The following is a 25,818-nucleotide window of genomic DNA, read 5'->3' as shown; positions in this document are numbered from 1 at the left end:
ATGTTACAAGTGCTTGCTTGCACCTAAAGACTTTCCCCTCGCAGACTTCTCCTGATTTTATGAGACAGAGAGGAACAACAAAAGAGATGATAGAAATACCACACTACATTAATACACAGACAGACATATACAGATGTAAAAACAATAGAGGACAACAGCAAACACTGATTTTTTAAATCACCTTGGTTTCAGAAGTTTTTTCCCCAATTTATTTAATCCTAAAAATTGCTATCTATTTACCACCCCTTGAATAAAGAAAATAAATAAAAATGATGAAACTACTGTAACTATATATAAACTGTTTGTGTGTGTGTGTGTGTATATATATATATATATATATATATATATATATATATATATATATATATATATATATATATATATATATATAAAGTTTTATACATATTAACTACTGTTAATATATATAAAACTGTTGAAATTGTCATTTTTAAGTAAAAAACTTTTACAGTTGATGAGTAACTTGCAAAAGTGAACTGACTCACTTATATCATTTGCAGAAGATGGCCATTTGTGAGCAGTTCTGCTGCAGTTCTAGTTTCCACGGTAACATTGATGGATCTCTCTTTAGCTTTACTGGTAGTGTAATTATATTCTGGCAATTCAACAATTAAACTTTTTTTAAGTGAACATTGCATAGACTTGCAAAATGTAAAAACTTGTACAGTTGTGGAAAAAATCCTTGCAGAAAATCTTTTTTTTTTTTTTTTTTTTTTTACTTCTGAAACGCAATGGCTATGTTCTATAACAAAGTCACTGGGGAGGGAACTGTTGGCCAGACACTTGGTAGGGTGAGCAAAGGGTGGTGTGACAGTGAGTAAAAGAGAGAGAGAAAAGAGAGAGAGCTATGCAAGTGCGTGTAAGCAGAGAGCAGAAATTCTCTGCATCCTGGATCTCTTCTCCACTCTAAATAGTAATCATGTCCGGCAGCTGACCTGAATTTGTCTGGATTGCTCCATGGTTGCAGCAAATTTGTAACCCTTAACCTCTTCATTACCTACACACTTTAGCCATTATAAGACTTACCCACTTTCCATAAAATATGCCTTTTCAGACACGACACTTTGCCTACACACACGACTCATTGAATGTTTATACTAGAAACCTGGTCTATTTCCAGGCTTACTCCACACATCTCTTGCGTACTAGTACGAGCTGGGTAGACCACATACAAGCTGTAATCCTTTACTGATTCCAAATTACATAGCAAAAACTGTAGTAGGTAACAGAATCAATTACATTACACACTTAGGTAATATAATAAGAATACTTTTAGATTAATGTGACATAACATTAACCATAGGGGAATCCTGTACCATACTGATAAAATACATACTGAAATATATTCTATTGTTATCACCAACATGAAGTGCATTAAACATTACATTATATCTCCAAACTGGGTTTTGTGAAGAAACTGCTGGGTATTTGTGAATTCAATACAGGGAGAATCAATACATTATGAATATTTTTTTTTCTGCAATGCATGTAATTACATGACTTGCATGTAATCAGTAAAAACGTAACTGTAGTCTGATTATAAGTATTTGAAAATGTAATATAATCTAATTACAATTTTTGAAATCTAATAAAGTAATCAAGATTACATGTTATTAGTTCACTGGTACTAGTTCGGGTGGCTTATGCTAGTCCTCATATGACGCAAACGTTTCTGCACTCATCTGTTTCCCAACTCAAAAGAGTGCATTTATAAAGGAAAAGTTTTAAAAATCACATTTTTTTAATGGCACGAGACGTCCTTCTACTATGAACTGAAAATCCACTCTGCAGTTGTTTCTCTAGAGGATCAGACTGATAAAGTGCTGTGAGGTGTAGGTAAGCTATGAAAGACAAGATTAAAGGCAGGTGGCTGAGACTGTGTAAGCTGATCATCTGTTCTTCATTCTCCTCTGTACAGTCTGTAGATGCTGGATCAGTGTCAGGAGAGCCTTGCGTTCTCTCTGACCTGTGTCTGACCTGAGATTCCCCTCAGACTGCCTGAAACTTCCAACACTAACAAGAGACTGGCCTCACTTTGAGTCTGAAAGTTGCTGCATGAAACTTCTTCCGAATTTAAGAAACACTGACTGCAATTTGTCTATCAGTCAGTGACATGCTCCAATGTATTAAATATTTTCGAAATGGGCTAATTTTCAGCATTTCTAGTCATCTACTGTGTCTACAATGCCATTAAAGTGTTAAAAACAAGGATGTCTGTATTACCTGGAGAGTTATCCAAGTATATGCAATGTATATCGTCTGCAATAATATTAGTATATTAGTAATAATAATAGTAATTGTAGTTTTAACAAGATAATATTAAATCCTATGAAGTATTTTGCAAAAAAACAATATTCAAAACACCCCTACACGGTGCAAGCAAGTGAAAAAGTCTAGACTAGTTAGTGTAGCGTTCTCTCACAGTATGATTCAGTCAGTCAAAATACACTTTTATAATTATAATAATAACTTATATAATTTATAATAATAACAAAATACACAATATATATATATTAATCTTTGTTAATCAAAATCAACAAAGAGCAACGTTTATTTTTCCAAATGTGATTATACAATTTAAGAAATTACATTTTTTTTTTTTTACAACATGCCAAAAAAAGTTAATTTATATACTTACATTTTAGACACCATATTACCTGTTTTTGTTCTATTTCAACAACAAAAATAACTATTCTGATCGCAATAACTCTTAAATTAACAGTGACATTTCACATTAAAATTGTTATTATTTAAATAATTTCAAATAACAGTATTCGACAGATTATGTTTAGTATCAAAACAATATTTAAATACATAACTATAACAGGATAAATGTTCTGTATTACATACAATACATCATGCCACTTCAGATGCAGCAGTTCTTCACAGTTCTAGGAAAAAAAAAAAATCAAGATTTTTTGTCTATATCGCGCACCCCTATATCTTCGCATTTTCATTCATCTCAGAAGCAACTGCATTCCATATTTGAGGCCAACCCAAACGTTTGCAACACTTTGGCTCTCTTGACAAAAAGCAAACAGTATTTTCCATTGGCTTTTGGATTCTTAAAAGAAAAAATGCTCCGTAACAAAACAAAAAGTTCATGATTCTTACTCATTTTTCTTACTTATTTATACCAGTCGCGTGACATTGCAATTAAGGTTCCATCAAGTCTTCTAATCTTTCTTGAAGAGTTTAAGAAACAATAGTTTGCAAGAGTGCAATTAAACACAATAAGGCTATAAAAGCTGACAATTTTCCTATAAAAGACTTTCAGTAGATGACATATAATGCCTCTGTAGTCCCATTAAGCCTCTTGTTAGCAATAACTTTCAACAAGATTTGTAAAACCTTAAAAATCATTAGTGGGTTATTACTGATTTATTTTATTGCTCATAATAAAACATGAAAACATCCAGAGCTTGTGTTAACCACAGACATTATATAATTTGCCTGAAAACCCATGCAAACAGTCTTCAGACTTCATAACGATAGTACTGGGGTTTAGGACTAATTCCCGCAGAACTGTATTGTTTTTGAGCTAAACACTTAAGCTGTAAATATAATGTCACTAACTACTCTAGAGCAACAGAATAAAATGACTTTGTGACAACATTGATTGCACCGCATGTACACAAATGGTCCCAAACCCTTCACACATGATTATCCTGAGCTGTGAAAAAGGCAGCAAAGGGGTGGTGGATCATTTTAAGAGTCCTCAAAAACAAATGTAAAAAAACACTTAGTGAATGAAACTGATGTATGATTTTACACTGCACATACTGTAATGTAGTTGGCTGCTACTTATATAGCTACTTCTGAACGGCTATCAACACAAAATATGCTAACGTGTTCCAGTTAGTCCCTGTTGGTTCATCTCTCACTGAATGAAAAAAATAAATTAAAAAAACCCACAATGTGCTCACTATGTTGGCCAGCAAAAATGTCATTTTGAGCAAGTGTCCATATAACAAATAACGCGGCTGTCCCCATCTATCACTAGGGGTCTGATACTTGCTCCACTGGGTCACATGAGAAGCGTCTGCATGCTCGACTCTTGTCTCCTCATCTGGATAGATGGGCATTCAGGATGGCCCCATTCGCTTTTAGATTTAGCTTTCCACACGTGAAGAGAGCTTTTCATACTGCAGGTTTCAAGGAAAGCAACACGAGAATCACACAGCCGCCTTTTTCAACGACTTATTGGAGTATTGATTCTCTAAAACCTTCCTAAGCATACAGAGTGTAAAAATCAACAAGTGATTACTGAACATAAAAGGCATGGTGAAAATATCTTACACTTTCACTTAAGTAAGATCTGTCCTTAAAAGGCCATTAGTGATGTTTTTTTAACCTCCTAATTAGCCACCTCTGATGGTGATGCAGATAAAATCCAAGATTCTTCACACAAGCTCTTGGGGATAAAAGCGGTCAATTTACAGAAAGATCAGAGACAATGCTCTAAAAATTTCTCATGGAGAGTGTTTTATTTATGGCCACATCAGTGTGTGACTGTGAGAGCTATTAGAGATCAATTATCGCTGCTGCTACTAGAATTCTGGGCAGAGCTGGACGGCCATTATTCCACACTGGATTGCTCTGGGAGCTGAGACCATTTCCTGGCAGATCTTAACAGCTTGAGATAGAAACAGGAAAACTGTAAAAATACACATGAAACATCTACAGCACGCCGCCATCTTGCTCTGATAAGCCTTATCACTGCCCAATTGCTCTCAACAGGCACGCACTGGCATGTCAACAGGAACTATATATATAAGAATCAAACTTTAGTCAACACTTTACAGTGCTTTCCCAGGGCTGTTATCTGTTTTCATTTAATGAGGTCATCCCGCAATCACAAAACAAACAGTTTCAACAAGGTGAGACTCCACCCTGGTTTTAATCCATCTGAAAACAACATGATAGCAGTGGAATGATAAAGAGTAAACAATGCATTACGACTGACTACAGGTCACTTTCAGAGTCGCAAGGTTTTATGCATTAAATAAAAAAGAATGAATGAAATTTATACATTTACAAATATATGTTTATTTGTGTGTGTTGTGTGTATATATATACACACACACACACACAAACACACGCATGCTAGTATTAAGGCATTATATGAAATATTGTAATTCTGTTGTAATTCAAATCTGTGTTGTTAGTCTAAAAATTGTTTATATTAAAAGCCTGTCTGCCAAAACAACAGCTTTTGGAATGCTCTACTCTATGATGTAATAGTGTGGATAAGCACCGCCTCCACAGAAGATGATCAACGCCTCCTTCTACATCATTTAGCCCTGCTCACTGATTCCCACATACAGTGTACACAAAAAATGGCGAATGCACAGGTCTATGCAGAAAAGAGCTTATTACTTCGAAATTATATTTTTGGATGTAAAAATCTTGTGGATCTCAAAGAACAGTACAAAAAAAGGCAATTCATGACCCTTTTAAAGATATTAATTTAGTTAATATACTTTTTAAATAAACTAAGTACAAACAATACATGAAACAAATATTTTAGGGACCTGATCAATTTACAATATTTGAATATAGCTAATATATAAATGTAAATTTGTAACATATGATAATTTAAAAAAAGTAACAACACAGGCGACTAATCCCAAGTACAATAAAAATAATGATGCTGGCCCTAGAAAGTTTCCATAACAGACAAAACACAAGAAGCTTGCCCATGTCCTGCTCCAGAAGGAAGGAGGGTCTGGTAGAAGCCAGGAAACACCTGCTGTAAAACACACTAACGGGTCACCCTTGACATCTCATACATCTGCTTTATTTTCTCTCCCTAGTCTTGGAGGATCTCTGCAAAAGAGTGAATTAGCACTTTTCCACAGATGTCATGTCTCACAGACATTCATCTTCTGTAGACCGGGCAGTCATTACCTTACTTCTGCCGTCTGATGAATATGCCAGGAGCGTACTCCATAATCCAAATATTATTGTGCCAACCAGGAACGCTTAGTCCAGATGCTTCAAATATGAGTAATGAGTTTAAAGGGACAAGATTCTCTCACACGTCTCACGTCTGATCCACAGCTGAGGTTTAGTTAAAGGCGGCGTCTGTTTTGCTAACCTCAGCTATACGATTAGCCCTGCTCATGCTTCATAAAGTTTCATAAATAAAACACAGGTGCTGCTGTGACTCAAAACATCATGAGACTTCGAGCAGACTTTGAGATGGACGGCGTTTTAATGGAGATCACCTTAATTTAATCTGCCTGTAACGCAATGACTGAGAAGCTGGTAGATGTAATTAACAGATAATCATCTCTTGCGGTGGAGATGAGCGGACTGTTTGCACGGGATAGTGTGAGACGGGGCTGGGTATACGTGACAGCTGCATTTGATCCTGAGGGTCCCTACACCGCTACAGCTGGGGTGAAATAACACGGAACCAACCATAAATTGGCCCACCGTTTGAGTCAAAGTATCAAAAGACGCGTACTTATGAACAACAAACACAGTCATCCGGTTGTGGGAAAGTCCAGTCTTTAGTCCAGTCCGTATCTGGGAAGGGTCAGACATACGGTGTAAACAAAGATGCTGGAAAGGATGTCACATACTAAGATGCTCCATTAAGAGCCACCCTATAAATGAATAAACCATCTGAGCGCGAGTGATCCAGCAGCCCCAGCTGTATTTGCAGAGAGCTGCTTTGGACGGGATGCAATCTAGTATTCTGGGTAGCGTAGTGAGGTTGGCTATTTAATGAGATAATGGCAGACAGTTGTGGGGGGAGGGGGTGACCGTGTGCTGCACATATGATTACTACTGAAAGCACTTCTTTCATTAGTACTTCTAATTATCGCTGCAAACCAAACCAGGAACAGTGATAGAAGAAGGGATGTGCTGATAATGGGTGTGCTAAAATAGCAAGCAGGATGACGCTGACAAAACCATGGGTACAAAAAATTTGAGACCATTAGTGAAAAAACGTGTATTCTTTCCCACCCACAGCAAGTTATGTTATCAGTAAAACAAGCTGACATGCAGCTCCACAGATAATGCAGGATGGACTCTCAGAAACTTTTTTTTCTATTATTTATATGCAATTATAGTACTTCTTAGTAGTATGAATTAACTTTTATATTTTCAATTACAATAACTTTTCATTTTATTGTTTTTTTTTTGTTACATTTTTGTTTTTGATTCGTTTTTTTAAACATCTTTTTAGCTTACATTTATTTGTATTTTTATGTATTGCCTCTTACATATTACTTCAACATTTTTAAGTGAAGTTGGCTTTTTTTGTCATTTTTGATCTAATATATTTTATTTCAGATATATTTTAATTAATAAGAAAAAGATAGTTTTTTGTAATAACAATAACAAATAGAAAAAAACGTATGAAAAAGTAACTGTATAACTTGGCATTTCAAATTTGCATCATTTCACAAAAACATGATAAATAAAATATTAAAATAATATGTAAGCAAGCATCCACAGTTCCAATTCAGGAATCATTAAATTTTTCCAACCTTTGGTTTGTAAATTGACTGGTTAGTTCATAAAGACAGGTACCTGAGAACGTATCTGTTCAAATATGTTACACAGACTCAGACACAGAGACAGAAAGATAGACCTTGTGACATGTCACCCCTGCAACACAACACACAGGGCAAACCAAAATGTTCTGAAGTGTGGTTACATTTCTAGTGTCATAGGCTTTCCGCAAAAACTCAGGCAGGATGGTGGAGACAATTCATAAAAACAGAATTTACTATATAGCGCTGAATGGCACAGAATTCTTTTTTTTTTTTTTTGGATGAATACAGATGGTTTGCTAGTTCATTCCAATCATGACATGAACTAGTGTATGTGAATATTTAAAACGCAAAAGACATGTTCTGATCATCTCAATGCATGAATGGTGGAAACCCGGTTTTGTTTACTACACAAATACTGAAGCACATGTGACCTCGCTGTGATTTTCGGCCTCTGCATCTAACTACATGACGGCATGAACTTCATCTCCAGAAATGCTGTGAGTCACTTCATGAAACGTTTTTCCGTTTCATTTGAAATAACTAACATAATACCATGCTGTATATGCACAGAAACCTGTCAAAATAAAAGTATGTTTTAACATATAATTATATTTCTTGTGTATTGCTTTTGTACAGTATAATGCATGTCTCTACATATTTCACTTACTGTCAAATTTAAATAGAACAATTACACAAAAAAATAATTAAATATGGAAAAAATAAATTAATAATAATAAAATAAATATTACAACCCCATTAACCACTAATTGTTTAAAAATACAATTATGATTAAATATTTTGAAAGAAATATTTACACAGTTTTTCTATTGTGTATTCATTTTAACAGTAAATATCTGTTTGTTTGCTAAAAAAAATTAAAGGGATCCACTTTCATTTGATTAAAAATCAATCAATATTTTATGTCTTCACTTAATTATCAGAAATAATAAAACACATAAGAATTTCTGGAAAAACAATGAAAAAGAAAAGAAAAAAATTGTAAGGTACTCTTGTTCAAAATGTTGAAATTAAGAGGGGGTTTTTTCACTGAAATAAATGTTTTTGTAATTACACAGGTAATATACCAGAAAAAAATTTCAGGTACCGATAAGTGATTAAAATTTGAAAAGGTAACAAACCCTAATGATAGAATACCATAAGAATACTTAAAATAAATTAAACTGGGCTGATGAAGTTACTAAGATGTGAACAGATTTAGGCCTAGATTATGTGATATGTCTTGTGAGTGCAGTTATACCCATCAATTTATTTGTATTTTAATTCAGTCATAATTGTGTGACAGTCTCTCAAACTCACAGTAAAAGAATAAAAGCCAAATGCATGTTGAAGGCAGCTGGCTGATTATCATTTTCCTGTGGGGTTCTCCAAAGAGATCTCGGGTGCCTGAATATTATTACAGATATTTTAATTCAGATGGAGACATATACCTTTCTATTCCTGGAAAACACTTCCCTAATTTTATGAGAGACGTTCGTCTTCATGACAAGATTCATTCCTGTCAAGTCTCTGTGTAAAGCTCCTTTCACCTAATGAGCATATATCATCATCTAAAACATTTAGCCATTATCAAATACACAGTAAATAATACTTAAGCAGGCTGTCTAACAGAAGTGCCTTTTGAAACAAAATTGAATCCTTATTTTCAGACCAAAAAGAAGCTGTGATGGAACAAATATCTGTTCATGTAAGGTCATGCCGTGTGACAATTTTTAAATACATACTTGTGTGGGTTTCCCTTGTTTGCTGTGTGCTGAGGGTCCTAATGAAGTGAGAAAAATATCATATAAATGGCAGCACATGTGGACCACAGTGCTCTCTCACACAGGGGCTGCGATGTGGAGCCGGTGTTATGTTTTATTATGAGACCCGACACTGCTGGAATGTCTGCCCAACCTCTCTCTAACGCTGACGATATTGGGCGGAGCTTCTTTTTACAAGCTTGTTTGCATGAGGAATGACCGCTTTTTAACTATAAAGCCAAACCGGAGAGAATTGGTGCAGTATATAATGATTCTCTGTGTTAATGACTTACATTGGATGTTAAAAAGCAAACTTTCCTAACATTTAGCTAGCTGTTTGTAGATCACCGAGCAATGCAGCCCATCACAAACATGTTTGTCTAAATGCAATGGTCAATCCGAGGCTTTTAAGTCAATTTCTGCTCAATATGCCAGTGGTTGTTTAGCTCGAGCTCTGCACGCTTACAAGACGTTTTACAGTAACCAACAAAGTTTAAACACAACGTTAAGAAGCGATACATTCAAACACGACTGACAGTGTAATAACAATGAATTTATCGCAATAGATGTGAGAATTAAGTTCTGTTACCTATATTTCTTTGTTTTTAATTCTATTAATTTTTAATGCAGTGTTTACTTATTTAAATAATATTTAAAGCTACATGTTGTTTTGATGAATACTTAACAACATAATTAACTATATAGTATTTTTAGTTTTCACTTTAGAAAACATGCTAAAATAAAACCAAACGCGGATCTGACAGTGATGAAATTGTACTTTTATTGGTACTAAGCACTGACTACTGAAATTTCGGTACTGCGACATCACTGTCTTGGCCAATAGTATCTAACATGAAATACTAAGCACTGCCAGACCATTTTAGTCAACTCCATCCTTAATGAAACTACTTAATCAACGGAGAAATGTTGGTAACCTATTCTTAGTTTTGTCTTGGTGCATGTGATCCTCAGATCAGGTCTGGAGAGCCGAGGTCATGCCATACAGGAGAGAGTGCACAGGCTTCACACATCCATCCTCAGCTGTCTGACAGAGACAGGATGGCTCCACTTCCCTAACGTCACAAGCCACTCTTGGAGAAGACAGCTCGGTTTTAAAGTGCACTTTGTAACAGAGAAGTGTGGTTTGCCTTCAGTAAATCCAAGCATTGGCGCTTCTCAAACCTCAAAGTCAAACGGAGAACTGGCAATCCCTCAGTTAGTGTCATTACAGTTCTGCATGGCTGAAGTAGCTTCACATGACTAGTGTTGGTGCTTTAAATAATGAGTATCTTGAGCTTTTAATCCTACAATTTGCATGCAACAGTTGAAAAAAAAGTAAGCTAAACTTTAGAAAAAGAAGTTAGCTACACTACAAACTACTAAAAACAATTTTAAAAGGGCTTTTGTTTTCTGTCTGTCTGTTTATCTGTTGATATAAACAAAGTGAACATTTAATGGTATATTACACATGCACACACACATATATATTATATATATATATATATATTATATATATTTATATATATATATATGTGTGTGTGTGTGTGTGTGTGTGTGTGTGTATATACTATATATTATATATATATATATATATATATATATATATATATATATATATATATATATATATATATATATAGGGAAAAAACATGATATATATATATATAATCACGTCAAAAACATAACCAGAAACATTCAACTAAATATGCGGTCACCAAAATAAATAAATAAACCAAGTAAAAGCAATGAATAGCAGCATTTAACTAAATATGCAGCCAAATCAATAAACATACAATTCTACGCAAAAAAATTAATAAATCAAATCAATTTACATGATGATTCACTACATTGCTTCTTGATGAAGACAAAGTTTATTACTGGAAAAGCTATTTTGTTTTGAAAGCTATTTTGTCATGCAACTAAAAATACAGACAAGTTAGTAATGTCTCTACTTTTAGTTTGTAATTTCCCAACACTGAGTAAGGCTCAAAAATAGTGAGTGTTGGTCAAAGCTGGAGAAGCGGGTCAGTCTACACATTCTGGCTGAGAGCTTGTGGAGCTGCAGTCGCTCAGAGGACTATATATATTTGTTCTGGTGTTTGGAGTGATTTAAAGAGACGGGAAATGAGGCAGAGCATGACGTGCACGCTCTGTGCAGACTGTGATTTATTAGTCTGACAGCCCCATCACCCCAAACACCTCAGTTATGTGCATTCTCACGATCAATTAAAAATAGCAGTGATGAATGCAATAATGGTGGAAAAGTCAAAATAACTATAAAAATTAATGTGGGCCTGTGTCATGTGATGATACTAATTGGCCTTAGCAATTGTTACGTAAAAGCATTAAATGCAAAAACAATGTAGCCCGCCAACTATGTTTCACGGAGAAATATTACCACTGCTGTCCCACAAAAACCCATGGGGCCGCATGGAGACGTGCCTCAGGCACATCACTGCGGGCTGCTAATACTCGACTCAATCAGAGATGACAGACATAGAGTCTCCAACCACATGCTTGTGTTTTCACTCAAGCTTCACAAACTCAATCCTTACATTGGGTTTACTCCCATCATGCATGATTGTGCAATATATTACACAGCCACACAGAGCAGAGACCTCAGGACTTGCATTTGTTAAAAAAACATGGATTGAGGTCTAGACGGTCCTGAGTGAAAACACCTGGATTTTTTTTTTCTAAGAAATGGCTGCAAGTCAGAGACATCTATAAAATAACAGCGCAGGCCCTCATTAAAAGAAACGTCTTTCAGCTGGCACTGTTTTCACATCATCCATTTCAACAAGTGTCTATACCCAACAAATAAAGCAAGCACTACTGCAAACCTGCAATTTGGACAATCAGAGGAAAGCTCAAAGTGTTGTGACAGACAAAACGTCGCATGTGGTAAAGGCTGTCAGCCCTGATTCATGAATGCATGGATTGTATGCATACTGTAAAAAAAATCATGCCTTAAATTGGAAAAGTAATTTCTTAAAGGGACACGTTGCCTATCAAACATATTGATGAGGATTATGGACGTTCACAATGGAGTTCAAAATTGTGGGATACAATTTAAAGCAAAATTAAAAAAGGTTTTTTGTAATTACAGGATAACAGATAAATGTGTGATAAATTCTTGAACAAGCGTTCACATACAAGAGCAGATGATTTATATGCTACATAAATCATTAAAACTAATTATTTATAAGTCAGTTAAAGCAGAATATGTCTGGTTTCGCAAGATAAGAAAGCCAGTAAGAGAATTCCTTTGCTTAATAAATACCCGTTTTCCATAAAATGAAGCTTCCACACATGCCAACTGACTCATGAAAAAAATGCTGAGGAAAGACACTTCCACTTTGAATCATGCGTTTGAAATATATAAATAATCAAACATGTCAGCGAGCCTGAGGTCCTTCCTGTTCATCACAAAAAACGACAACTCATCTATCCATCTATACCTACATCCATATCTGTTTGGCTGTCTGCATCTATCAATCAATATATCCATCACCATCTATCTGTCTAGATCTCCACCTCTCTCTCTCTCATCTGTATATCTATAGATATCTATCTATTTCTATCTTTAAATGTTTATAGATATCCATTTCTGTCTCCATCCAGATATTTATTGCTATCTATCTCTATCTATATCCATCTATCAATCTGTTCAGGGACCGTATGCAGACACATTAGTCTAAATTTGATCCAGTGCTTTGTCTGGCTCTTTTCTTTTAAAGGGAACAACACTAAGAGGGAGTGGTGACAGTATTTTCCCATAAAGAGAAATAATCGAAAGAATAAAATGCTGGGAGGTTTCCTGGGTCGGTCTTACCTCACTCCTTAAGAATGTCCCATGAGACTGAGGCCAGATTGTGAGGTTGTTTTACCACCGCAATAAGTGTGACTCATGTGCGTTTCTGAGCAATGGTCTACACTGAAGTGGACTACGCAGAGGTTTCTACAAAGACGCCTTGATTTACAGGTTATGGCTGTGATTCAACGTCTTTGGAGAGTTTCTTTTTTCATCTGACGCTTCATGGAGCGAGAGCTATAGTCTGGGTGATTACGGCTACGTTTAAGTTCACTCATCGGCATGTAAAAGGCCCCTTGTCAGAAATGGTACACTCACCAACTTTTAAAACAGAGGAAAAGAAAACATGATCACTCTGTCCGAGCAGACACACAGGTGGTTGGTATGGTGCCTTTGGGACTCAGTGGTGCAGAAGTAATAGCTACGCTTTTTCCAGGCATTACGTTTTGTAGAACTACTGCATACTTCTGAGTTACATTGGGCAGAGAAACAAACAAGGACCATCTGTCAACAATCACACGGGTTTAGTTTTAGCTACCTGCTCCTTCCATTCATTACCTGTTTATTTTGAGTCCAGCTCTACCACAACACAGCTCTTGCAGTCCAGAGAGAATTTGTAGTCCTGCCTGTGGAATAAAGAGAAAGAAAAACGGATTCAGTTCAACAGGTACTGTTAATATTCAACTGAACGTTGACATTTTCAAAAAAGAAAAAAGGCTTTTTGTTTAAATGAATGACAGAATGACAGTAATGTGCACCACATTTCCCTCCACTGTCTGTCTGCACCTTTTTACGAAAACTAATCAAATTGTACACTTACGTCTGTGTGAACATCGCTTTTCCCTTGAAAATGACTAATTCAACCCACAATGCAGTATAAAATTACACCATTAAATAGCACTAACCACTAGATTGCGTTAAGTGAATCACTGGAACCAGTTTGCAATGAACTCACTAGACTACTAGCCTACTTTAAACCAAAATGTTTCTAACGCGATGGAAAAATGGTTTAGACCCATTCCTGTGTTAACGTTCTCTTTAAATCCGATCTTTCAATTCACCGGCCTTTCTTACTCAGCAAATAACACGTCCTCGATCAGGCACGTAATTAAAAAGCAATTTCAGACACTATCGGCCGAGAAGTCGTAAACGTCAAGCAATTTTGCATTAGTTTAACTCGAGTTCTGCCATGACCGTTTCCGTCATTACTGAGCTTCACTATAGCGTTGAAGGACAAATCACTTCACAAAATGATTCATCACATCATTAAGACACACGTCAAATGAAATCATAATTGCTGATTCATTCTTTCTGTGCAACCAGACTGGGTGAATATGCTTACAAAAATAGGCTAAAAGGAAGCAATCAATGGCATTTGGAAGAACTCCATACCCAGAACTCTAGAGAGTGACATATAAGTGCTTGCTTATGCCTCGTTGATATATTTAGCCATTTGCGTATACCGACTTCTCCAACTTAGCATGTTTCAGCGCGAGTAAGTTTCATCGCACAAACGTATGCAAAATCACAAAGAGCACAGCTCGCGCCCTGACTCAGTGCTACAGAGAGGGTGAAAAAAAAAAAAAAGATTGAGTAGGTGCAAACCCATGATATATTTTCTTCTTGTCAGGGGCATAAATCCCAGAAGTTTGAAGGATTATTTTTCTTTTGGTTTGTTTATTTCTTTGAAGACCAGACTTACATGTATCCCTACACTTTTAGCAAAATAATATCAGCTAAATAAAAGGTATTTTTGCACTGTAGAATTAAGTTCACTCTAAACATCTCACCACATTACTAATTCCCATTACTGACAGTTTCTGAGTGAAAAAAACAAACAAACCTATTTTCACCTAACTAAATACACCTAACTAAAAAAAACTAAGCAATATATTAATTTCTTAGATTTGTGGGTGAAATATAACCCATACACCTTCTTAACAGTTTTTAGATTATTAACATGTTTACTAAAAGTTTGTGATAAACAATCTATCTGAGCAGCCACTGAACTTGTAGCCTCAGAGAGGTTGGGACTATTTCAGGTCTGTATTTTTGGAAACCTTCAGATGAGCTCAGTGTTGACCTGACCTCAAGGTAAGGATGCAAATATAACCCTTTCCATTTTAAACTCTGTGTGATAGGACCTAGTTTGGCAGACGCATGTGTAAACAGCAAACAAATCAAAACATCAAAAATAAAAGTAAAAGCGTTTTTTTTTTGTTCGTTAATTATGAGGTCCAATCCCTTTCACACCCTTCGTCACATGCTCTTACAAGAAAAGCTCCTTCAACGTTCTGAAAATATGGTTACAAAACAAATACAATTTACAGCCATTAGTGACCCACCCAGGGAGGAACCACATGAGGACTGACTGTATCATTCAGTTTAAAGACTGGGTGTGAATTCATAACAAACCCTGCATATTTAAATGTCTGAAGTGAAATAAGCCCATTAGGTATTGCAGCATCAGACGCATAACAGAATGAGTCATAATGGCCATTTTAATATTCCAAAATTATCCTTTTTAGAGTTTCGCTTTTTTGTGAATATCAGTGATGCTTCAATCATTTTTTTTTTTTCAAATAAACATATTTAATAATGTAGTCTGCAAACATGACTTTACGGTTTTACTTTAGGTTCTTTCCTGTCATGGCGAAAATAATATATAAAAATAGCGGGATCCTTGACGGTCACATAAGGCCTTCATTATGTGAAATAACACAGAAATCCAGAGCTCAGAGATTCTTTGAACAATTTCTATTAAAATATCTCCTTTTGTATGTTACGTAAGAAATAATGGGCTTGGAACAATATAAAAGGTAAATTACAACAAAACTTTCATTTTAAAATGTCTTCTAAAATGATACAGTAGGTCAATCGTTCACACATAAACCTTTCTTCTCGTTTCAACCGACAGTGAATTCAAACTCTCGTTGTTACTTTGTTCTTCTCTCTTCACATCCAAATCTCATCCTCAAGTCTTTATTAACTGCAGCCAGAAGAAAATCTCTGTAGTTTCATGACAATTCTTTGGTGTAAGATGAAAAGTAAAGCGAAGGCATACCTTACCTTGTCAAACGAACCTGACAGGCTCTTGATGTATTTACCAAAGGCTTTTCAACCACAACTTCACCTGGGAATCTCCAATCTCACATCTTCTCAGTAACCCAACATCTCTACCTGGCTCTCAATCGCTCTCTATGCTCTAGATGCGTTTCTATCTGTTTATCTCTTCAATTCAGCTCCTCCAGAGCGCTCTAGTTAGGCCACACCTGTGCTGGGGTGCAACATCTGTGCAACCAAACTTCCTCTATTCTTAAATACAGCATAAAACTCCCAAAAATCCCTCCCTACAGTGCCATATCAAGACCTTTAGGGAGAAAGCAGAGAAAGAGTAAAGGAGGGGTTTTTGGGAGTACATTAACGTCCATGCTCTCTGCTCATTTTGCCCATCCAGCTGCAAGAGCGTTTGTAGCCATGGAAACTACTTAAACGCAGCCTGAAGGAAGTGTGTCATTGTGTTTTAGCAATGCACCAGAATAAATAGGGTAAAAATAAGAACACAAGCAGCTAAATACTAATCAGGTTTGGCCACATAGCCCCAAGGTCTTTTAAATAATGCACACAGTCATTTGCACAAAAGCCCTATAGGCTTTGATAGCACAAGGTATCATAAACATGACCTTATATATGAAATCTGGCATGTTTATCATTGCACTTTCCCCTCATTAGCAGCCAAGCATTGATATTACAGTCATGTCGACATGTTGCAACCTTTACTATGTAACAGTGTGTTTCTTATTTGGGACCCCACCCACTATCAGGGCGTTTTCCAAGGAACAATCATTAAGATCTTTCCAAAAAATGAGTCTGAGCTCAAAGTTTACTGCCTGCAGACAAACAAACGTCAGCTCCCTGCCTACTAGTCTCACACTAATGAGGTTGTATTTTACATTTACATTTCAAGAAAACATAGCATTAACTTTCATAGGAAAAGCATCAGCATTCGACAGCAGTCCTCTGGGTATAGCTGATCCCAGATGACTTTTATAAATAGCTGTTTTGGGCAAAAATGTAAACTCCTCTTCCATATAAAGCTAGATATTCATCTGAAAAAGTAGCCTTCAGCATAAAGTCTTTCATCCTAATTTATAAACCATACACATCCAAATAAACAAAACACAAAATGTATTTAAATCATGTAAATTATATTTTTTTACGTTGTCACCTGTCAAAATGACAGAGTCTGTTTACAATTACTCATTATTTTAGCCTTTCTAGAAGTGGAAATCTCCTTCACTAACACTCACTAGTCACTGTCCAACTACTGATATTAGCAAATCAGTTTCAGAGGACGCAGACAACATGATTAATACTCATAAGCCGAATAAGAACTATTCGTATTATTTTATTAGTATTATTGTTAGTCTGTTTTACATAAACAATAACCAATAATGTCTAAAGCGTTAACTTTCACAGTAAAACACATTAACATTCCACAGCAGTGCTAAGCTGATCCCCAATGATTTTTATAAATAGCTGTTTTGAGAAAAAAATGAGAACTTGTCTCCATATAAAGCTAGATATTCTTCTGATAAAGTATCCGTGACGCCTTCCGCATAAAGTCTTTCATCCTAAATTTTAAAAAAGCAAAAATACACAAATCTAGAAATCAGCAGCCAAGTGAACATTTGCAATTCCAACAGCAACGACATTTGTAATGTTTAACCTGATTATTACTTTTCCATAAAATCCCAGCTTCTGAGACTGAAATGTCAGAGTTAGGCTACAAAGGCTTATTATTTTCCCAATTTCACCCGTCTGTCTATGTGGCTCTTCTATAGTCCACAGGGGTGTCATTACTGGTTGTACATGCACTGGAATTGTGCGTACCAGCCTGAAAGGCAGAACAGATAACAGCCACCCTGAGCTCCATCTCGACGCCCACGGACCACCTCAGCACGGCCTCAGTCTGAGAGCTAACATCCACTCTTATCCAGCAATCAATAAACCACAACTGACTAAAAGCCGTCCCGGTATCAAGCCCATCTGTATCTGAGGGAGGTAGCATTCATAAACAACATCAGCAGCCGCCATGACCCGCATTTATGGAACGTGATGAAAGTTTTCATGCTTGTTTTCTGTCCTCTCACTTTCCCCTAGGGACAGGTCTGATTTATGATTTCTGTTCCCCCACAGAGCAGCGGAGCCATTAGGGTGAAGAAAGAGCAAACGAATGCATGAAGAGCACTTTCCCATTGACATGATAAGGAGGGGCGACTATTACGACCCCTGTCCTTTCTGCAGCTGCTGGAAGGCTCTAAACAACAACACTTTCACATGTTTTCACTGTTTTTCTGGCAAACCAAAGTGGCTGTATGGGGATGAGCAGACAAAATAACAAATGATTTAGGAATGCTATCAGGTTTTGTTTTCATTCAGCCCTAGCATGATCTAAAGTACTGTGGCCAACAAGATGACAGAAGAAGGTCATACTCTACAGAAGCAGCAAACAAACCCCTGGTGTTATTTTGTTATAGCCCTTGCGACCAAAGATGGCTTAAGATCATTTTCTGACAGTGTCAGAAATTCAGCATGATCATCGCACAGTGTGCTTACAGACCAGACATTAAAAATGTGGCATGAAATAAACAAGACATGGCGCTAAACCATAAAACGTTAAGCTCTTTTTCAGCACATATAAAAACTCCATCTGCCAAAGTATGAATTATCATGCTCTTTTTGCATACCACTAGCTCATGCTAATGATATTTTATTCTTCTATAGTACTGTGCATCGTAGCATACAAGTCAATAGGTGTATCATCGTACAGTCTGCATCCAAGTTCAAAAAATATCAGTGTGATATGCAATCGTCTTATTTTGCCTAGTTACTAAATGACAACAAGAAATGTTATCTTGGAACCTTAAATTTTTTTGATATTTTATATTAAGTTTGTCAATATTATTTCAAATTGTAATTTGTAATGGTTTTAGTTACAGTTAACTATAAAAACCCTGCAACATCTTGCATGTGCTAAATAGCTTAGTATAAACCGGTCATTGTGCTCTTCACTGGTGGTGACGCTCAGGAAGAAAATAAACAAGGAAATGGGGCGGCAACCCTCTGATATTACTATTCCACATGCTTGCTGTTCACATGGACTCACCCTAGTGCAGCTTTTTCCATAACATAAAAAGAAAGAAACATTTACTGGCATTCTATCAGTTCTCATACTAAATGTAAAGTTCGAAAATCCCAATTTAGCATCCTACCCACAACAGGATTGTGCCAGAGGAGAATGATTCCCACTGTTAGAGGCAACGCCTTCCATAAAACATTTAACACAGCCTTATAAATAAAAAACTACAAGGTTCTCTGCCATTCAAGTAGAGCAATAAGAGAGGCATGTAACTAAAGCCACACAATAGCTTTGTTCTCGTTCTCTCTCAATTTTGCCCTCCTTCCTTTCTAATGTTCCTGTGGAACTCTTGGCAGCGCTCCTGGCACTGGAAGAATGTCTTTGCCTCCGTGCCCGAGCACAACACACAAAAGAGCACAGTGTTAGAGCAGCGGACAGTGATTGGCCGTTCAGCACACGGACATTTACTCATCCTGCTGCATTCCACATGCTACAGGCCTGTGCAATGACACCAGAGCTGCCCCGAGGAAACACGTCCCGCTGCGAGCGTGAAGGAGCTCAGGCAATGGGCTCTGCTCCAGAAATGTGCATAATGTAGCCTTTATGAGAAAGACCTGTCACTGGGAACCCTGTAAACACGCCACAAGCCCTAGTTTGGTATTGTTTTAGAACGAAACCAGGCTGGGGATTAGATTACTGGAGAAGTCAATGAACGAAATACACATTTCTGAGTTTCAAAGGACAGTTTTGTCATTTGCATCAAATGAGTTAGTGGCATGGCCTTGTGGAAACGGCCACCCACCTCACAATGCATGTTGATCACAGCATGAGGGATAATTCAGCTCTGAAACCACACTAACAACACAATGATCTCCACTGTCTGATTGACGATTGAGTAAACCTGTACCACTACAAAAAGACAAGATAAGACAATAACGATTCCACTATGTCATCCATTATATTTATACTGTTTGAAATTTCTGTATAAACATGTTCCTAAGTTAATTACCAACCTGTCAGTCACAAAGAATGTTCCTTTCTGGAATCTGTGTGATGTCATAAGCATAAAAACTTACAGAACAAACAAATGTTTTTTTTTTAAATAAAGAACAAAAAAAGCCTGAGCGCATTTAAACACTAAGTGTGGCAGAAGGCCTGTGGATGCTATATTTTGCTGAGATGCAGAAACTCATTCATTCAGCATGTAATCATTCTTTTGAGACTTGCTGCTTAGTGTATAGCAGTCATATACTTGTTACTGGGATGCATTGTGGGATTGAAGTATACTTAATGACCACTATGGTTTCAGACACCACCACAAACGGCTGGTCCATCATTTTATAGTCTTTGAGAAGTCCCCTTTAAGATAACCTACTTCACAACCATTAAAAAGTATGTTCTATATTATGATTGTGCTTTGCATTAAATTTAATTTTGATGTACTACATTTGTCGTAATTCATGCGACCTGCCAGCATCAGGTAGGTTGCTTTACTCTTTTAAGAATATCGAGAAATTGGACATGCTATTCTTTTTACAAACTCCATAGCAGAGAACTAATCAATTTCAGATGCAGCCTTAGATTTATTGCGTACTCCACGTCTTCATAATGAAGGATGCATACAATGCTGCCTCAAAATCTGGTCCCAAGTTATTTTAGGAGGCCTACTTTTGGCACAGGCTTCATGTCAGGTGTGCGTCCATGATGGCTTGGTTTTGCAGCAGAGCTAAAATAATTAGACATGTCAGCAACTTCCTAAACCAGCCAAAATGTTCCCAAGAGACATGAGCTTAGCCTTGTACTGATTTGTACATAACAGTAATCAAGCTAACTAGTAATCTAGACAGACTGTCATTAGTCATAAAATTCTGCAGCACCAAATAGATGTCCATCATTCACCAGCTCAGATTATATCTATTACAGGTCATGAAAGCCTCCTTTGAGTATGAGAGACTCACCTCCTCATTAGCTGCACGTAAACCTGCGGCACGCTCTTTCGCATTTCAGGTTCCTCACGGCTCTTGAGCATCCTGCATTACCTCAAAAGGATCATGTGAATCACAGGAAAACCGCTCTCCACTTATAGACGTTCGCTGGGTTAGAACAGATAAGCAGTTACTATGGCAATGCCTGAGTTTTAAATAAGTTGCAGGGAGCAGTTTTCAGATTTTTCCCTCACCTGCCATGCAATCTGAACGCTCGCAGTGAAACTCTGCACTCACACTTTCCAAACCACATCAGATTGTAGAGATAAGGCCCAATGCGAGTTATGAGCGGGAGTTTCCACATCCCGCAAAAGCAGCTAAGGAATGTGCGTGTGCCAAAAAAACTTAAGTGAGTACATCCCAAATAAAAGGGCCATAAATAATTAATAGATCATATTGCTGTAACACAGCTTGAGACTTGGCTAATAATCAAGAGCGCAGGCCGCCAAAAATGTACTTGTGCAAAATGTTTTGTTTACTGCTGTATTGTGTGGTTACTATCACGCAAAATGTGTGGAACATGATTAAGTGACGATCACACTGAAGTGTGCATTTTCTCAAGCAGGCTTTTCAGCCTTCCTTGCAGAAGCCGGAATGATGGAAAAACTCCAATCTAAACACTCTGCCCTCTGACCAACCAGTACACAAACTTAACCAGCATTTTTCTCTCTTCTGCATGGCGCCACATGCATCTGTGAAAAGACACAAGTCTATAAAGAACTGTGGGAAAAGGACCTTGACCCTGAGAAACACTCCCTTTACACCAGGGAATACATTCCCAAATCCCTGTCTGCCACGCTCTACCTAGATTCCACACTACAAACGGCTAGATCTCTACAGAATATTTGAGCCTTGCTAAGATCAGTTGTTATGGTTTCCGAAAGATTTTGATCATAACCCCACAATTCCACCGGGCATAACCAAAAAGCTGTCACATCTTATTCTGCAAGCTTCAGATCTCCAATAGCAGCGAGTCAGTGCTGCACACACACTCGAGTCGCGAGCCTCTAGTTTTATTCAGGGCACAGACAGCAGTGTTTTGTCTGTGCTGTATGGAAATAACAGCACAAGGAGCAGGGCCTCACACAGCTAGAGCTTTTTTGCATCTAAATTGAACTATATTCAGAATCGGGAGCTTTCTTGGGAAGCCGTCCCCTGGAGGAACACTCGTTTTCTGAATACAGTCTCTAATGGCTGTGGCACGGAAATACTAACGCTCTGAATGGAAGTAAACAGGTGAAGAGAGCAAATGAAGCATCTTGATGGAGACTTGACTAGTTGCCGGAGGGCTTTCTTAATGCTGCACTTGAGATTGCGGCCATTATCGACATAAACCTTCCAGAGGTGATCCATTTTAATTAGCATACAATGCACATACAGTGAGGGGTTTATGCTGAGAGAAGCTCACAGAAGAGACCGACCTGACGTGGCGTCTTTCATTGACACAAACATGCTGTGCTTACCAAGCCATTTCGGTTTATAAACACTAGCTTTGTTGTAATCCTAACATGTCATTACAGATGTCATACTCATAAAAGAGTGGGCATGCAGTGGTTTATGAGAGCAGTTGGAAAAAATAATGAATGAGCAATGTCACCTGTTAACAATGGAAAAATAACTCAAACAATGCATCTAAATATTATCTCATCTAAATATTGCTATTGCAAAAAAAAAATAAAAAAATCAATAACACAAATGTAATTTTCACCGGATCATTTCGCCACTCTGGAATATATAGTACTCTACTTGTGTGGTAAGAAAGAGCAAACAAGTTTGAGGGGTTTGTGGGATGGTCAGTGCTGTCTGTTCATCCTGAGGATCTTGTCCAGGTGTGGCCTCCATGAAAGTCACTTAGGTCCAGCTGTCACTTCCTGTCTTACATGATGGGACAACCATTTATACCCACAGCATGCAAGCATATAGCAGAGCTCTCCTTCTGTGACAGTTTACATCCGAGGCACTCCGTGACTGAAGCTGTTTACATCCAAAACGGCCTTCAGAGATCCAAAAGTCCTGACCTCCCTCTACATGAAACCTTGCCTAATTTGAGCTCTTAAACAAAGTGCAAGTAGTAAACCCAGAAATACACCGTACGACCCAGTGAATGTTTCTAAAAATTACGAGGCTTGCTTTGCTTTACTAAAAACAAAAACGAGAGGAAGCAGATTGACTATGCAAGCAAGATAATTGCATGCCTTGAAAATTGCTACGTGCAAGCCTTTTGCGAGCAAGTGCAACTCTGCATGCTTGCCCAGCATGCACTGCAAAAGATCACTGACCGAGACCATTTCAAACCCTTCGAAGCATGTTTTAAACATCATTTGCCACGACACATGGTCAGCTTCTTAAAGACTACAGACAGTATTTTCCTGTAGTATACTGTACAAAAACAGTTTGAAAATAAATGAAGAAATTATAAAAGGCTAATGGCTACTGAAAATGTAGTCGTCTCAGGAAAAAAAATAACATTTTAAAATATATTAAATAGGTTAAAACATCGAATAAATTCATCTTTGGTGAGCATCTTTTCAAAACATAGAAAAAAATATATATTTACAACCAAATCCCATGTGATCAATTATGACGCGTCACTTCAAATTCTATTTGTCTATATACAAGCAGCCTTGTGGGAATGAGGACAGACTTATGTGCAGGACCACACACATATACTGTAGGAGGTGCCCAAAAAAAGCGTCATTGTAGGGGTCAGTGGTTCAGCTCTGGCCTTCATGTGGAGTTTAATGAGCTTTGGTCAATAGCAAGCAGTGGGGATGGGATACAATAGAAAGAGCAGAAAACCACTGCTGACCAAAACCTCACCAATGCACTCCGCTGTGGCTTGCTGGCAGTCAACCAGACCCGTGCAGTCCCGCAGAAGCTGGATGTGTGGAGAGAAATCAAATCAGATGCCAAACGACTTCACTCTCAGGACGCCATTTAGGAAGCGTATTTTCTGCATATTGTGTCACTGAATAACTCTAAGCCTTGCGAAGGAGGAAAAAAATATTGTGTTAGGACAACAGGCTGCAATTGACCCAGAACGATCAATTCCGGCACTTAGGAAGTGATTAATGCAAGGGAGCGCATAGCTGTGATCCAGAGCTATTTTGGGCTAATTAGAGAGGAAACGATCCTAAGACTGCCCAGCCGTCTCAGTATCTGTCAAGTTATCAGGCTAGTGACAAAGAACAGAGCACAGCTCAAGGTTGCACTCGAGCAGGACAGGCATGCATTTAGTGCAGGCGGGATGCCCAATTACACCCACAGCAGAGAGACCCCACCAGGATATTTATAAAGACAGCATGACAGAGATCTGATCTTTCCAAGATGCACAGGACATAAGTGCCGTGCCAGTTCCTACTGCTCAAGAATGAGTTAACAGCACCTCAGCCAAACTAAGCATTTAGGTGAAAAGTCTGAAAGCAAAATCAAACGCTTATCCCTTACAGCCAAAAGCAAACTATGAAACTGTTCATAACTTGTATTCAATTTGTGTAGCCTCAGGGGGGGCAAAGAACGAACGCCGCACATTCATCTTCCACTTCCAGATCCCGTAACTCTGAGAAATGAAACAAGCAAGCTAAAAATTCTGTCATTCTGGTAAATTATTAACGCGTTAGTTAAGTAAAAGTGACAGACATCGCACAGTACAAATCTGAACCTGCAAACAGTCGTAATTCGATGTGTGTTGAGTACAAACAAAAGCAGGCGTGTACAGCGCTCGGTCAGTTTACCGCGAGCGTGACTTTAATACACAGGCGATGCGGTAAAATCACTCCACAATCACAACACATGTATGAAACTCAAAACGCTGTGTGATACCGTGTCAAAAACAACCGACCGTGACTTTCCTCAACGCCCAACTTCGATTATAAAGTCTATTCGAACTTCAGACCTTCCCTTTAAGTCACGAAGACATTTTATTTGACAACCACGCGTAACTTCTACTTAAATGTACAGGGCAAGCATTCGCGAGCGGTGAAACGCTCGATAGATGAACAAACACATACCGTTTCGCTCCCGGTCAACGCTCGTCATCTGGGCTTTTAGGACAGTCCGATATCCAGAGCGATAGTTTCGTGTCTAGCGTGTCAACACACGGTTTTGTGGAGTAACAGCGTTACGCCTCGCCGTTCAGACTCTGCGTGCTGACAGCAGCCAGTGCAGAATGAACAGAGCCAGAGCGCGCGCGGACAGGGCAGATCCTCGCAAACGCGCTGGGCGGGAATATATAAACGGCGACGCTATACACGCTCACCAGAAACAGGTTACCTAAGAGCCAGATAGAAAGATAGAATGACAGAATGTAAAAATGATAGGGAGAACGAAAGCACAGATAGATGTAGGCATGTATGAATTTTATTGGAGTTTTATATGTTAATATATTCGTCTCGCCTCTTAGAAGCTAAAACTCAAAATAAATAAAACAGACACACATAGATAGATAGATAGATAGATAGATAGATAGATAGATAGATAGATAGATAGATAGATAGATAGATAGATAGATAGATAGATAGATAGATAGATAGATATTACATTAGATTATGTAGATTTTTGGGACATGACTTTACTTGTCATGATA

The 25,818-nt window shown here is 37.6% G+C and overlaps 1 protein-coding gene across 1 annotated transcript in view; it reads right to left on the bottom strand.

The window, feature by feature from the left end:
* ppp2r3a (protein phosphatase 2, regulatory subunit B'', alpha) overlaps positions 1-25,422 on the bottom strand; it is a 72,224-nt gene extending 46,802 nt beyond the window's left edge. Inside the window, exons 1-2 of the mRNA XM_043261691.1 lie at positions 25,244-25,422; positions 13,665-13,732 (exon numbers count right to left, since the gene is read on the bottom strand). The gene's annotated coding sequence lies outside the window, so the exon portion shown is untranslated. The remainder of the gene's footprint in view (positions 1-13,664; positions 13,733-25,243) is intronic.
* Positions 25,423-25,818: the final 396 nt, after the last annotated feature.

This window comes from Puntigrus tetrazona, chromosome 2, assembly GCF_018831695.1.
Source record: "Puntigrus tetrazona isolate hp1 chromosome 2, ASM1883169v1, whole genome shotgun sequence".
NCBI classification, from domain to species: domain Eukaryota; kingdom Metazoa; phylum Chordata; class Actinopteri; order Cypriniformes; family Cyprinidae; genus Puntigrus; species Puntigrus tetrazona.
This window is presented reverse-complemented; position numbering and strand designations above follow the sequence as displayed.